General features: G+C 45.6%; 1 protein-coding gene and 1 long non-coding RNA gene across 4 annotated transcripts in view; one reads left to right on the top strand and one right to left on the bottom strand.

Annotated features, from left to right (window-relative positions):
* The window catches only part of LOC135980821 (heparan-sulfate 6-O-sulfotransferase 3-like), a 61,300-nt gene that overhangs the window by 35,301 nt on the left and 12,198 nt on the right, over positions 1 to 13,801 (top strand). Inside the window, exon 1 of one of the 3 annotated variants that reach the window (XM_065581049.1) lies at positions 8,327 to 8,374. The exons of the other annotated variants lie outside the window; for them this stretch is intronic. The gene's annotated coding sequence lies outside the window, so the exon portion shown is untranslated. Of the gene's footprint in view, positions 1 to 8,326; positions 8,375 to 13,801 lie in introns of those variants that run through there. 3 annotated transcript variants of the gene reach the window in all.
* LOC135980823 (uncharacterized) lies at positions 462 to 11,825 on the bottom strand. Its single transcript, XR_010597723.1, has 3 exons — positions 11,660 to 11,825; positions 8,080 to 8,207; positions 462 to 958 (listed from the first exon to the last, which is right to left on the bottom strand). It is a non-coding gene; the product is annotated as an uncharacterized LOC135980823 (long non-coding RNA).

Below are 13,801 nucleotides of genomic sequence, written 5' to 3'. Positions count from 1 at the left end.
TCATTAACAAAAGTTTTAGTAGATACAAGTCCATAGACCCTTATTCTAATATGAAGTCATATATTGTAGGTAGTAGCAATATAATATAGATGTCTGGAAATTAAGTTCCACAAACAGCTTTCTGCTCTTAATTCTATTATAGAACTTTAGGAATGTAAGAGGGCCCTCTTGTGGCTATCTATTGTCTAAACAAAAATGGAGAGAAATCTAGTAGATCAACAGAGAAGAGAGAGAGTCTTTGAATGTATTGCTTTGAATTCCATTTTTAATACTGAACATTTTCAGTTTTAATCAGGTACCTTTGAGTATTACAGTGGAAAGGATAGAAAGTGCAATTTGGAGGCCAATAGTCTTTCTTGTAATTATTAAATTTGAATACACTGTATGCGTCTTATTCATTGCAGTACAGGAAAGAGTGTGCGGGGTTACAACACGGTAAGAGGGATTTTATGAGAAACAGAATTAAAACTGCTTCTTATTCCTATTTATTTTCTTTGTTCTTAACTTACTGATTGTTGAATTGATAGGCAGAACCCTGTTAGCCGTGTGTATGCTAATTGGGTCTGAGAACTGTTTAATATCCAGATTGTTGTGATCTCCACCTTGCAGTAAGTAGAACACACACACAAATTACCACACCTTGTGGTGTTTTTGAATATAGCAACAAACAAAGGGAAGAAAATAGTATCTCTGTCCTGATACAGGACACTTGCAAAGAACATTTCTAATTTAAGGTCACAGTGCTTGAAGTCAGAATTAATATAGACCTAAGGCAAAGTTGAGAGAGAATAAATTGATGGTTTTCAAAGAGACTTCAATTAGTATGCATTTTATTGTTAATTGCTTTATTAATTAGGCAGAATTCCTGCCTGCAGGGGTCAGGAAGGTCTCCCCCAACCCGCTGTGCAGATGTGCATCACTGACTACGACTTGGCCATTCCAGAGGAAGGTTGTTGATCTACAAGAAACAATAGTCTACTCAGGATGGTGATTTCTGTGGAATCCTTACATTAATACAGAACTTTTACCTTGAATATTTTTTTCTTTATCTGTACATTGCTGTAGACTGAACCTCATCACCCAAACTGGTTAAACTTTGCCATATCACTTTAAAATATTGCTTGTTGACCAAAAACCTTAGGGAAAATATTGGAGTTGTGTTTCAGCTCAGGGTCTGGAAACACTTTTGACAGATTGGTGAATTCGTACTGTAGCAGCAAAGCCAGACTCACCTGTGCTGCTTGTAGTGTTGACTCTTATCAACAGGAGTTTTTCCCTTGATGTAGATAATCCACCTCTCTGTGAGAGGCCGTAGCCAGGTTGACAGAAGAATTCTTCCATCAACCTTTCTATGTCTACAGTGAGGTTAGGTCAACCTAACTACAGTGATGGGGCATGAAATTTTTCATAGCCCTGAGCAATGTACCAAGGTCAACCTAAGTTTTAGGTTTAGAGTAGGCCTCAGTCTCTTTATTTCCCCTTACCCTCTCTTTAGATTCCTTTCTCAAATTGTTTAGCATCTCCAGGCATGAACTGGTACAGTAAAGTTTACAGAGAGGCATATGCTGGTAGGCTTGGCTTGTTGAGATTTGAAGGCAAAGGAAGCAGTTGTCATTAATTGGATTGTTCCAAGTGTATGGGGTGGCAAAGAAAAAAGGCAGAAAGCCCGGAGTCAGAGAGAGGCTGTAAAATATATGTAAAATATTTAGAGTAGTAGAATTACTGTAATGCTTCAAAATCCACTGCAGTGAAAAATCCCATTGAACCTTCATTTGAGAAATCAAGCTTTAGGAGAGAACTTCAGTGACTAAATTAGTGGAGAATAAAGAGAACTTGATTAGGGAGAGAAGCTGGATACAGGCTACTTGCAGCACAAGCTTGGCTGCCACGAGATCCATTTATGGAGTGGCATTTGCATATGTTTATGCTGCTTCTCCTACCTGGTCAAGAAGAAAAGCAGGATTTTGACAGCTGACATGAAAAGGAGGAAAAATTGAAAGAGAACCATATTCTAGTTGAATATAATATTGAACATTTAAAACAAAAAGAAACCCAATGTGGCCTATTTAGGGTTGACAACTTTTTAATTGCACAAAACTGAAAACCCTTGCCCCGCCCCCTACCCCATGGTCCCACCCCTTCTCCAAGGACCTGCTCTCCGCTCACTCCATCCTCCCCCCTCCTTCTGTCACTCGCTCTCCCACCCTCCCTCACTCACTCATTTTCATTGGGCTGGGGCAGGGGATTAGGGTGTGGGAGGGAGAGAGGGCTCTGGCTGGGGATGCAGGCTCTGGGGTGGGGCTGGAGATGAGGAGTTGGGGATACAGAAGGGGTCTCAGGGCTGGGACGGGGTTGGGGGTGCATGGGGAGGGGAAGAGGGCTCTGGCTGGGGGTGCGAGCCACAAATGAGGGGTGGGGCCACAAATGAGGGGTTACGAGTGTGGGAGGAGGCTCTGGGCTGGGGCAGGGAGTTGGGGTGCAAGAGGGGGTGAGGGCTCCAGCTGGGGGTGCAGGCTCTAGGATGGGGCTTGGGATAAGGAGTTGGGGATGCAGAAGAGGTCTCAGGGCTGGGGCGGGGGGTTGGGGTGCAGGAGGGGGTTTGGGGTGCATATTTGACAGTATTTGGTCCTGCCATGCGGGCAGGGGACTGGACTCTATGACCTCTCGAGGTCCCTTCCAGTCCTATAATCTATGATTCTATGATATTCTGGCCGCGCAGCGCTTACCTCAGGTGGCTCACGGTCGGTGGCACAGCAGAGCAAGACAGGCTCCGTGTGACTCCCAGAAGCAGCCAGCATGTCTGGCTTCTAGGCGGAGGGGTCAGAGGGCTCTGTGCACTGCCCGCGCCCGCAGGCACTCGGGGCAGAGACTGCGTGCGGAGTTCCTGTGGCTGCCTAGGAGCCAGACATGCCAGCTGCTTCCGGGAGATGCGTGGAACCTGGGCAGGCAGAGAGCCTGCCTTAGCCTACTGTGTCACTGACCAGACTTTTAGCGGCCCGGTCAGTGATGCTGATCGGAGCCACCAGGGTCCCTTTTCGACCGGGTGTTCCAGTTGAAAACCAGATGCCTGGCAACTCTAGGCCTAATATTTAAACAGCCTACACATGAAACACTGAATGGAAAAAAACGCTATATGTGTTTTCACTAGTAGAAATTAGATATCAATTTTCAGCTTGCACATACATATTGTATATCTCAAGCCATATGTAAGGCATTGCTTTCTTGCCTAGTAAAGTATTTTAAGCTTTGTTAACATCAGGTTTGCACAGATTTACTTTAACAAATAAATTGGAAAAATAAAAAAAAGTAGTGTGTGGTTTAAAACCTTGGTTTATACATATTTACATAGCAGTTGCTGATAACCAAATTAGATGCCAACCAATTATATGTACATTTCAGTATTCATGCAGTGTAACTCCCATTAGTGTTATCCATATGCTTGGATATTTCTGAGCATTATACTGAGAAGAAATCTTTGGTTTTTTGTTATTTAAATACTCTTTATGTTGTGATCTTTTGGCCAGATTCATTAAAGCTACATGATAACAGGAAAATATTTTTCAGGAAATAAGATATGTCATTCCTCTTAGTAAACTATTTAGGGAAATTTGAGAGAAATGTTAATGAAAACTATCACGTTTTTTATAGGAAAACAACACTTCATTAATCCCTAGTAATGTTGGTTATGATCAATAACATACTCCAGCCCAGTGGGGTCTATTTAACATCAAATCAATTTCTTTGTATTCATTATTCTTTGTACTCATGATACTTTTGGCCCAAATACACCTTTCCAGCTCCCCACTTCCACCCTCCAAATATTCTGAGGTTGGGACTGCTTTTTGTTCCATCTCAAAAGTCAATAGGATCAGACTGAACCGAACACAAACCACAAAAGATTTGTCTGTTTGGGGTTTTGGGTAGGGTTACCATTCGTCCGGATTTACCCGGACATGTCCTCCTTTTTGTACTAAAAATAGCGTCCGGGGGGAATTTGTAAAGCACTCACAATGTCCGGGATTTCCCCCCCAGGCAGAGCAGACCGAGCGGCTGGGAGGGCTGCAGGGAAGTCCCGGGCTGGACTCCGGAGCAGCTGTAGAGGAGCCGGATCCGCCCTGCATTCTGAGCAAGTGTATCAGCACAAAGTGCAGCCCTCCCCTTTTGCAACTGGGAGCGGTTTCTGCCATGCAGCGTAGCAAAACGGGAGCGAGAGCACTTTGTGCTGATACAAGGGCAGCTCTCCCCTGCAGTCCGGTCCGGGCCAGGGACCGGGTTTTGTTGTGCAGGGCCAGGGACCCGGTTTTGTTGTGCTGGGGAGCTCAGCCACGTGTCCGGCTCGCACAGAGCCCAACACCCTGTTCTGAGCAGCAGGGTAAGGGGGCCAAGGGGCAGGAAGGTTCTGGAGGTGGCAGTCAAGAAACGGGGGGGGGGCTTTTTGGGGGGAGTGGAGAAAGTTTTGGGCAGTCAGGGTACAGGTAGGGGGTAGGGTCCTGGGGGGCAGTTAGGGGACAAGGAACAGGGAATCTTAGGTAGGGGGTGGGGTTCTGGAGGGCAGTTAGGAGCAGGGGTCCCAGGAGGGGGCAGTCAGGGGACAAGGAGCGGGGTGGGGGGCTGAGAGTTCTGGGGGGGAGCTGTCAGGGGGCAGGAGTAGGGAGAGGGATCGGAGCAGTCAGGGGACAGGGAGCAGAGGGGTTTAGATGGGTTGGGAGTTCGGGGGGGGGCTGTCAGGGGGCAGGAGTGCGGAGAGGGATCGGAGCAGTCAGGGGACAGGGAGCAGAGGGGTTTAGATGGGTTGGGAGTTCTGGGGGGGGGCTGTCAGGGGGCAGGAGTGGGGAGAGGGATCGGAGCAGTCAGGGGACAGGGAGCAGAGGGGTTTAGATGGGTTGGGAGTTCTGAGGGGGGCTGTCAGGGGGTGGGGAGTGGTTGGATGGGGCGTGGGAGTCCCAGGGGTCTGTCTGGGGGTGGGGGTGGGGGTGTGGATAAGGGTTGGGGCAGTCAGGGGACAAGAGGCAGGGAGGCTTAGATAGGGAGTGGAGTCCTGGGGGGCAGTTAGGGGCAGGGGTCCCAGGAGGGGGCAGTCAGGGGACAAGGAACGGGGGGAGGGTTGGGGGTTCTGGGGGGGCGGGAAGTGGGAGGGGCAGGGGCGGGGCTAGGGCGGGGCTCCTCCCGTCCTCTTTTTTGCTTGCTGAAATATGGTAACCCTAGTTTTGGGGGATGGGTGGAAATTGTTTTATTTTTGTTCCCCAAATATTCTCTTGTCACCTAGACATGTGTCCTGGAAAACAGAATGTCTCTTTAAACTCGGAATGTCCCTGCTTTCAGGGTCTGTCCTTGTAGAATTTTACAAAGCCACGTGTAGTGTCCTGGTTTTTGTGATTCCTTGTGTTTGCAGCTAGCTAAGCTGGTGAAACTGACAGTAGGTTGGCTGAATTTATATGCACCTCAGGGACCACAGGTCTAGCACATGGCTGCCCGCCGACCCATGAGGTGTCACAATGAGATGTCCTTGAGCTGACCTTCCCTCATAGAGCCATATCAACAGGGTGACACAGAGTTAAAGGGAGGGTTATTGCTTTGCTGAGGAGGGAGGAGGAGTGCTGAGTGGGCACTTCTACTTTATCGCTTCCCCCAACATGCAGCTGCCTCTCTTTCACAACCTGAATGATTTCTCTGTGAGGCACCGTAATGGGCCTCCCAGTTTCTCACTGTAAATATCTGGTCACCCTATTGTTCCTTACTAAAAACCTGCAACCCTCTCCCCTGCGGGGTTCTAGTGCCAACTCCTTGGTCCTACCTCGCAAATGTTCCTTGGTGGCCAAGTGCACCATTGCAGGTCTGAGGGGAAGAAATCCTTGTTCGGGGGCTACATGCCACCCCAGACCCTACTTGCATTCTGAGGCTCCTGAGATTTCCCTCCTGAGGGTTGGCAAGCATAAGGAGGGGCCTGGAGTAGCTCAGCAGGCCAGCTGAAAGTGGACTGAAGAGCTAAGGTCCTCTGCTGCCTCCTGCAGAGCAGCACTAGTCTCCACCCTTCCTGCTTGCCCACCACCTCCACTCCTTTCTAGTGCCAGACCTTTTTGGGGGGAAGCTGCTATTGTGGGTCATCACCCCAGCTCATCCCTCCTTTATTCCACGAGGCCTCTCTTAAATGTGGCTGATTTGGTGCCCCCTCCCCACCATGCAAGGGTGAGAGAAGGCACTGGGGAGAGGAGAGATGAAAGAGAAGAAAATACAGCCCCCATCTACTCTTTCCTTCCATTCAGTGGCATAACAAAGGGCCAGGCAAGAGAGGGAAATTATTGAAGCTACTACATAGTTTTGAACACTCCCTCCTTGTCCTTAGTTACAGTAGTTCAGTATACAAGATATTTGTTCTGTATGTATTTTCTATTTACAGTTATGTCAACAAGAGACTAGCTGCATTAGTTATTGCTAGTTCATTTTAGCAATTTAAAGGATGCTTAGAACAATTGAGCTGTATGTAATTTAGACAAGAAACAAATCTGTAGAGGGGACTTGCTAGTTTGCTGTCTCATCAAGATGTGATTCAGAACAATTTATATCGCAGTACTTTGCTGGAAAGTGGCATATTTGCTTTTCTATTAAATTGACTGATTTGTATGTTTCCAGTTCAGTCGTCTTCACTCTCAAGTAAATTGTCAATTCCCTGTCTTACGCTTTTATGTATTTCATATGCCTCAGAACTATGTCCACAGTATCAAACCCTTAATGTTTAAAGTCTTAATTAGGCACATACATAAAAATGGCTAGATTTTCAGAGGTATTTGAGTGCCTGCAGCAGTATTGATTTCTGAGGGGCTTTTCATCTTTGAAAATCAGGCCCCTTTTATTTACATGCCTAAATATGCATTTTGGGCACCCAGTTTGAAAATCTTCTCTTACAGCTTCACAGCAGCACCAAAGAAGGCAGCTAAACTATACAATATGTTAGGATGTTTTATTAGATTGGTATTCAGACACTACCTGTGTATCCTTCCTGATATTCTGTGATTAGACCTATGTGTGACGGATCATGTCATTAGCCTGGGAGTTGCTCAGGACCCAGACTTCATAACCATGAACATAAATCACATCTTGGACGTGTAGTGGGTCTGTCATCCACTCCAACTCCTAGAGAGTCTGTCTTATGAAGTGCAACTGAAATAAATATCCATGAATATGCTAAATAATTCAGAGCAGAGGCACTTGCTCCCATAGCCAGAGCTACAGCCCTATACAGGAAAAGGCAAAGCATCAGACCTATGCACTATGATGTGTTAATAGACATTTATTCTTGCACAATCACTAGGGGACAAGTGAAGGCAAATAAGATTATGTAGCAAAAGTGATTCTATTTTGATGAGTTTTGTGATTGGCACTGTATATTTGGCAACAGTGTAGTTCTGCACAATAACAAATACATTCCACCATGTAAAAAAAAAAAAAAGTCTCGTCTCTACTACAGCTATGTTTTTGGAGCAGTAGGTCCTGAGCTCCAGTCCCACTGATGACTCATTAGACTTTGTGGCCACTTGGTGTGTGTGTATAGTAATGGATTATTATTAATTATTTACATTACAGTAGCATTCAAAACATGTTATGCATTGTACAGGCATAAATTATAAAATAAATAAATGGAGATAGGCTATCTCCTAGAACTGGAAGGGACTTTGAAAGGTCATTGAGTCCAGCCCCCTGCCTTCAGTAGCAGGACCAAGTACTGATTTTGCCCTAGATCCCTAAGTGGCCCCCTCAAAGATTGAACTCACAACCCTGGGTTTAGCAGGCTAATGCTCAAACCACTGAGCTATCCCTCCCCCCTGAAGGATATATACAAGGTGGTGAGGTAATATCTTTTTATTGTCCCAAATTAGGCCAATTTTTAAAATTTTCTAGCTATCTTGAAAAAAATGGAAAATTTGAACACCTTTTATTTTGTTTTGGAAAATTTTGACTAACTCTAGAAAATATGCTTAAACCCAGGTTTATAGCCCATTATTAATTATGGTGTGATATGCAACAAAACATGGGTATTCCACGTTTCAACCATTTTTCAAACATTGCAATGGCTTATGTTACCTGTTGGCAAGTTGGAAAGTTAAGAAGTATGGACCAGACCTGGCAACTGGAACTATGCAGCTGGGCTCTTTGACGTGTGGTGCTCTGCACAGACGTCCTCTTTGTGGAATCAGTTGCAGGATCCGGCCCTGTGATAGCAAAGGTGTTAAGTGAAATGGGGGCCTGTGGTGTCAGTCCCAGTTGAAGCTAGTGGAAGTTCTGGGTGCTCAGTTCCTCAGGCACTAATTTTTTTTTTTTGTACACTCAGAACAGGAGATATCTGCAGTAACTGTTGGCGTATGTTGACTTTTTAATGGTGAGTAGTGGCTTAATGACATTGTTTGAGTAAAGAATCTACAAATAAACATACCCACATCAATCTGAGAATTAGAACCACAAATTGTATTAAATTTACAAACTCTTGAAAATTTAAAACCTTGGACACTCTATTCTGATCATGTGGGTGTAATATTCATCATTTTTAGAGCTTTCAATCTGCAACACAGATTTTGCTTGTACAACAATCTGGGAGCAGAATTACAATGTCAGAATTTGAATATTTTACCCTTATCTGATTGATTAGGTTTAAAATGGCAGTCTCTATTAGGGAAGTGTTTTTTCTCCTTGTGAGGTCTTGTCTCTGATTTTGGGATGTTGGTTTAAATCCAGAAGTGGTATGTTTCATGCAATACAAACAGAGAAATTAGATAAACATAAAATATTCATTCTGGAAGTTTGCAATGTAAAACTACTTTATTTCTTAGAATTCAGAACACACAAGAACTCCAAAACAGGGAGACACAAAGCAGGCTGCTCCTTAAGGCAGCCATGTACAAGTCGCACCGCTTTACTGTGGGCTGGCTTTCTGCATCTGATCCTGCCCCCCATTTTGCTACAGAGTCCCCTAGGCTGCAAACAGGACTAAGAAGCCCTCCTTGCCCGCACTCCAAAAGCAATAGTACACCACTGGAAGCACAAGGATTTTGTTCCCATAATTCGAGATCTTTTTTGTCTTGCACCACTTAAGCTGCCTCTCTCCACTACTTCTGTCATTATTAATAGAAACATGCTGTGACTCTGGTTTTTTCCCTCTGTTTCTTCCACATTGATTTCAGAACCTCTCCATTGGAACAGGCTCTTTTTTGGGGTTAAAACCCCAAAAGTTTAGTTACCGTTTTAGTAATTAACCCCACCAGGTCTTTTACCTTCCATTCCAGCAGGAAAAACCAGTGCCTGGATATAAGAACATAAGAATGGCTGTACTGGGTCAGACCAAAGGTCCATCTAGCCAATATCCTGTCTTCCGACAGTGGTCAATGCCAGGTGCCCCAGAGGGAATGAACAGAACAGGTAATCATCAAGTGATCCATCCCCTGTCACCCATTCCCAGCTTCTGGCAAACAGAGGCTAGGGACACCATCCCTGCCCATTCTGGCTAATAGCTATTGATGGACCTATCCTCCATGAACTTATCTAGTTCTTTTTTGAACCGTGTTATAGTTTTGGCCTTGACAACATCCTCTGGCAAAGACTTCCACAGGTTGACTGTACGTTGTGTGAAGAAATAATTCCTTTTGTTTGTTTGTTTTTTAAAAAAAACATGTTTATTGTAACATGTTTAGTATGCACCTGAGATTTTCGGTCATCCCAGTTCTTCACTCTACTTGCTGCTAGTTTCTTATAAGTGAGACTACAAATCACTCCTGGAGGACATAGAGGTCACAGATTCTGTGATTTTTACAAAACCTCTGCAATTTCCTCTAATTCAGCCCCAAGCAGTGAGGGTGGCAGGGCTCAGGCTTCACCCCGCATGGTGGGGCTCCGGCTTCAGCCCCCGGTGGCGGGGCTTCAGCCCGAACCCTGCCACCCATAACTTAGCCTTACTTATAATGCATTCTCCAATTACTTTGTTTTCCTTTTCTGCTACCTCATATGACTTCTATGTTTCAGTTGCTGTGAACTCTTGCTGCTCTTTTGTTTAACAAGTCCATCAGTCATAGTTGATAAGGTCCCAACTGACTTTGTGAGTGAGAAGAGAATATCTTTCATTTTACCAGTTTTTGTGTTCAGAGCTTCTGACTGAGCTGCCGTGTGCAGGCTGCACCATGCAGTGGGGGAGGAATAACAGTAAAGATATCACTCAGCCCTCTACTGCACCTGTCTACTCCATGAAGCCCCACACAACATTTTTGTTCTCATTTTGTGGTGATCTGTCACTTCTGTAACAAATCTTACTCCGCTGTGATGTCTGTTCCATGATGATACAAGAAGCAGAATGCCCTAGTATGTGATCAATGCATCTAACGTCAGGCTCTGCACTTCCAACAAGTTTATACTTTTCTATCAAAATGATATTACTCCAGCATTAACTAAAGATTTAAAGTGTTTCATATTATGGTGTGAAATGAAGACATGTTAGATTCATACTAGAAACTTTTTCCCTAAAATTTTGTTAGACGATTTTCATTGTTTAATGCTAACAAAAATATTGATCTTCCCACTAGTGGGAAATAATGCCTTATGAATTTCCAGGTGTGTGTTAATTTTAATATAAATGCAGTGTATCTGATATGACTTCTCATACTGTTGGAGACATGAGAATTTGTAGCATTCATCTTTTGATACACCTGGGATTGGATTGTGCTGGTCTTAAAGGCTGATCCAGCATACACACTTCCACACTGCATGCCTGCAATGTCTCCTGAGGCACAATCCCTCCCAGGGCTCCCTCAGGGCAGTGTGGTTCCACACGATTACTTACTCAGGCCGGTGTATAGATTACATAGTCAGGCCATTTATCTGTATATCATAGGGCCAAATAATTTAAGTGGCCCAAAGCGATCCCTGTGGTAACCCATTGACTTTCATGAGTTATTCTAGGAAGGGATTTGACTGAGTATCTATCCTGGAAAAGGTGTGAGTTTCTTGCAGAAAATAAATTGTAATGAATGGCAGGTTGGCATTGGATTAATGATTGTTTTGAAAGTGAGCTGAAGTGATTCATGGATGTTTCCATTTTATCATTACAATGCTAGCTGTTACAAGTTAGATTGGCAGATGCATACTATGCAGCTATTACTAATTACTATTCTTGTGTTATGCAGTGTAGTTGTAGCCATGTCAGTCCCAGGATATTAGAGAGACATTGTGGGTGAGTGAGGTAATACCTTTTATTGGATGAAATTCTGTTGTTGAGAGAGACAAGCTGTCAAGCCACAGAGTTCTTCGTTACTCTGCTAGACACTAAATATCATGGAATAAACAGACACTGGATTTATGGCTTATTACAACAATCTGTAACCCACTAACCCCCTCTTTTTGTCCTAACTACTTATGCTAAACAATCTGTTCCACTTTGCATTTTGCAGGGATGCTGGGCGTACCTTTCCCAGACCTGAGGAAGAGCTCTGTGTGGCTTGAAAGCTTGTCTCTCTCGTCAATGGAAGTTGGTCCAATAACAGATATTACCTCACCCACCTTGTCTCTCTAATATTCTTGTGTAGGCATCAGACGCTTAAGAATCAGAGTTCCCAAATTCCCAAGTACTTAACACATCCTTCTTAATTACTTTACATGCATTTTGAAGGCTTGAATAAAATACCTTTTTCATCAACGTGTCAAAGCACATTCTGATTGTTTGGCTCTGAATGCCGAGACTCTCTGCTTTAGAGGTTTAGTTCACTTCAGGTGGTAGTCCACTGAAATAAAGAATGAGCAGGCTATGGTGAGAGCAGTGTATCAAACAAGGTGACAGAAAATAATTCTGTGTTGTGTATCTACAGCAGTGAGTAGCATTGTGGACTGTAGCCAGATTACAATGGACAAGCTTGGAGTGAGGAGATTCTGTTGTCACTAAGCAGAGACAAATGCATGTCTGGACTCAAAATAGCCTAATTTCTTAGATTTCATTAAGAGGAGAAGAAAGGGACTGAAATGGGCCCCAGTTTAACTTTTTTCTTGCACTTTTTGTGCCTTTTTTTAGGAATTAGCCCAGCAGCCAGTCCCAGTTTTAACAAGATTTATTGCAAAACCAGATACTATGTTGGGGTGGCCAAACTGGGCTTGTGAGCCTCATACAGCTTTTACCATTAAAGTGTAGCTCATGGAACCCCTCCACCCCTCATTTTCTGTCTACCAGACTGGGGGAGAGGGGAGCTCATGGCTGTGAAGCGAGCTGATGGGGCTATGGCAGGGGTAGGCAAACTTTTTGGCCTGAGGGCCACATCGGGGTTCCGAAAATGTATGGAGGGCCGGGTAGGGAAGGCTGTGCCTCCCCAAACAGCCTGGCCCTTGCCCCCTCCAACTTCCTGCCCCCCTCAGAACCCCTGACCTATCCAACCCCCCTGCTCCTTGTCCCCGACTGCCCCCTCCCAGGACCACTGGCCCCCTGGCACCCCACCCCCATCCCCTGACCATCACCTCCGAACCTCCACCCCATCCAACTGCCCCCTGTCCCCTGACTGCGCCCTGGGACTCCCTGCCCCTTATCCAACCCCCCCAGCTCCCTGCCCCCTTACCATGCCGCTCAGAGCACCAGGACTGGCAGCCACACCACCTGGCCAGAGCTCGCAGCCCTGCCACCCAGAGCGCTGGTGGCACGGCAAGCTGAGGCTGCAGGGGAGGGGGGGCGAGCCTCCCCGGCCGGGAGCTCAAGGGCTGGGCAGGATGGTCCCACAGGCTGGATGTGGCCTGCGGGCTGCAGTTTGCCCACTTCTGGGCTAGGGGCTTCTGCCAGAGATGACTGGTGCATGCTGAAAGTGGGGGGACACAATTTAAAGGTTTGCCCCCCCAACAACTTGAGTCACACCCCACCAGGCACACCTCTCCTCTTACCTTCAGCAGCTCCACCCTCCAGCTCCCTGGTTTTAGCTCTGCATGGAGAGGCAGCAGCAAACAGCTGGGAGCTGCAGAGAGGGGCCACTGCTTTAGCTCTCCAGGGAGAGGCAGCAACAAAAGTAGTGGCTCTCCCTATAGCTCCCAACTGTTTGCCTTTGCTTCTCCCCATGACCACAGCTCCCAGCTTGCCGGCTCCAGTAGCTGCTGTGCAGGGAAGGGGACAGCAAACCCTGGCAAAAATTTTGGGGAGGGCATATGACTCCCCCACATGCCCCTTATGCTTTGCCTCTGGCTTTTGCCCAATGGGGAAGGGGGGCCTTGGGGCTTCAGGTGCCTCCCATGGGGCTGAAACCCCAAGCCCCAGCAGTGGTGCCCCGGCTCTTGAACTTCTGAAGATTATCGTATGCAGCTCGGAGTGTCAATAAGTGTAGCCACCCCTGTACTATGTATTGAGAAATATGAAATATTTGTGTATTTCAACCAGAACTACCAACATTTGAAAATGTTTTGAGACAATTTTCAAAGTAAGACTGGGTGGTCTCACAACAATCAGAGGCTTGTGTGTACAACTTGAGGTGTTTTAGTGTAGTTTTTTTTTTTTAAATGTATCCATGTCCTAGGGCCACAAAATTCCTTCTACTCCCAGGCAAATCCCTGACATGAATGCTTCCTCTGCAGCAACAGATCCCTCTTTCCACCCATCTGGCTTTCTAACAGGAGCTAATGAAGAGGCACAGTCATTTGGAAATCTACGCCAGTCTCAGGATATCTAAGCCCTTGCTTCTGCCCCAATAAAAGAATTCTGAGGTGACTCCTTGAATAAAACTCATAAGTATCCTGTCCCCTACATGGGAGATGCAGGTGTAGAAGACAAGAGAACATGAAAAACAAAACACTTTTCAGGCTA

Source organism: Chrysemys picta, chromosome 1, assembly GCF_011386835.1.
Source record: "Chrysemys picta bellii isolate R12L10 chromosome 1, ASM1138683v2, whole genome shotgun sequence".
In the NCBI taxonomy this organism is placed as follows: Eukaryota; Metazoa; Chordata; order Testudines; family Emydidae; genus Chrysemys; species Chrysemys picta.
Note: the sequence above shows the minus strand (reverse complement) of the source record. Positions and strands in the feature narration are given on the sequence as shown.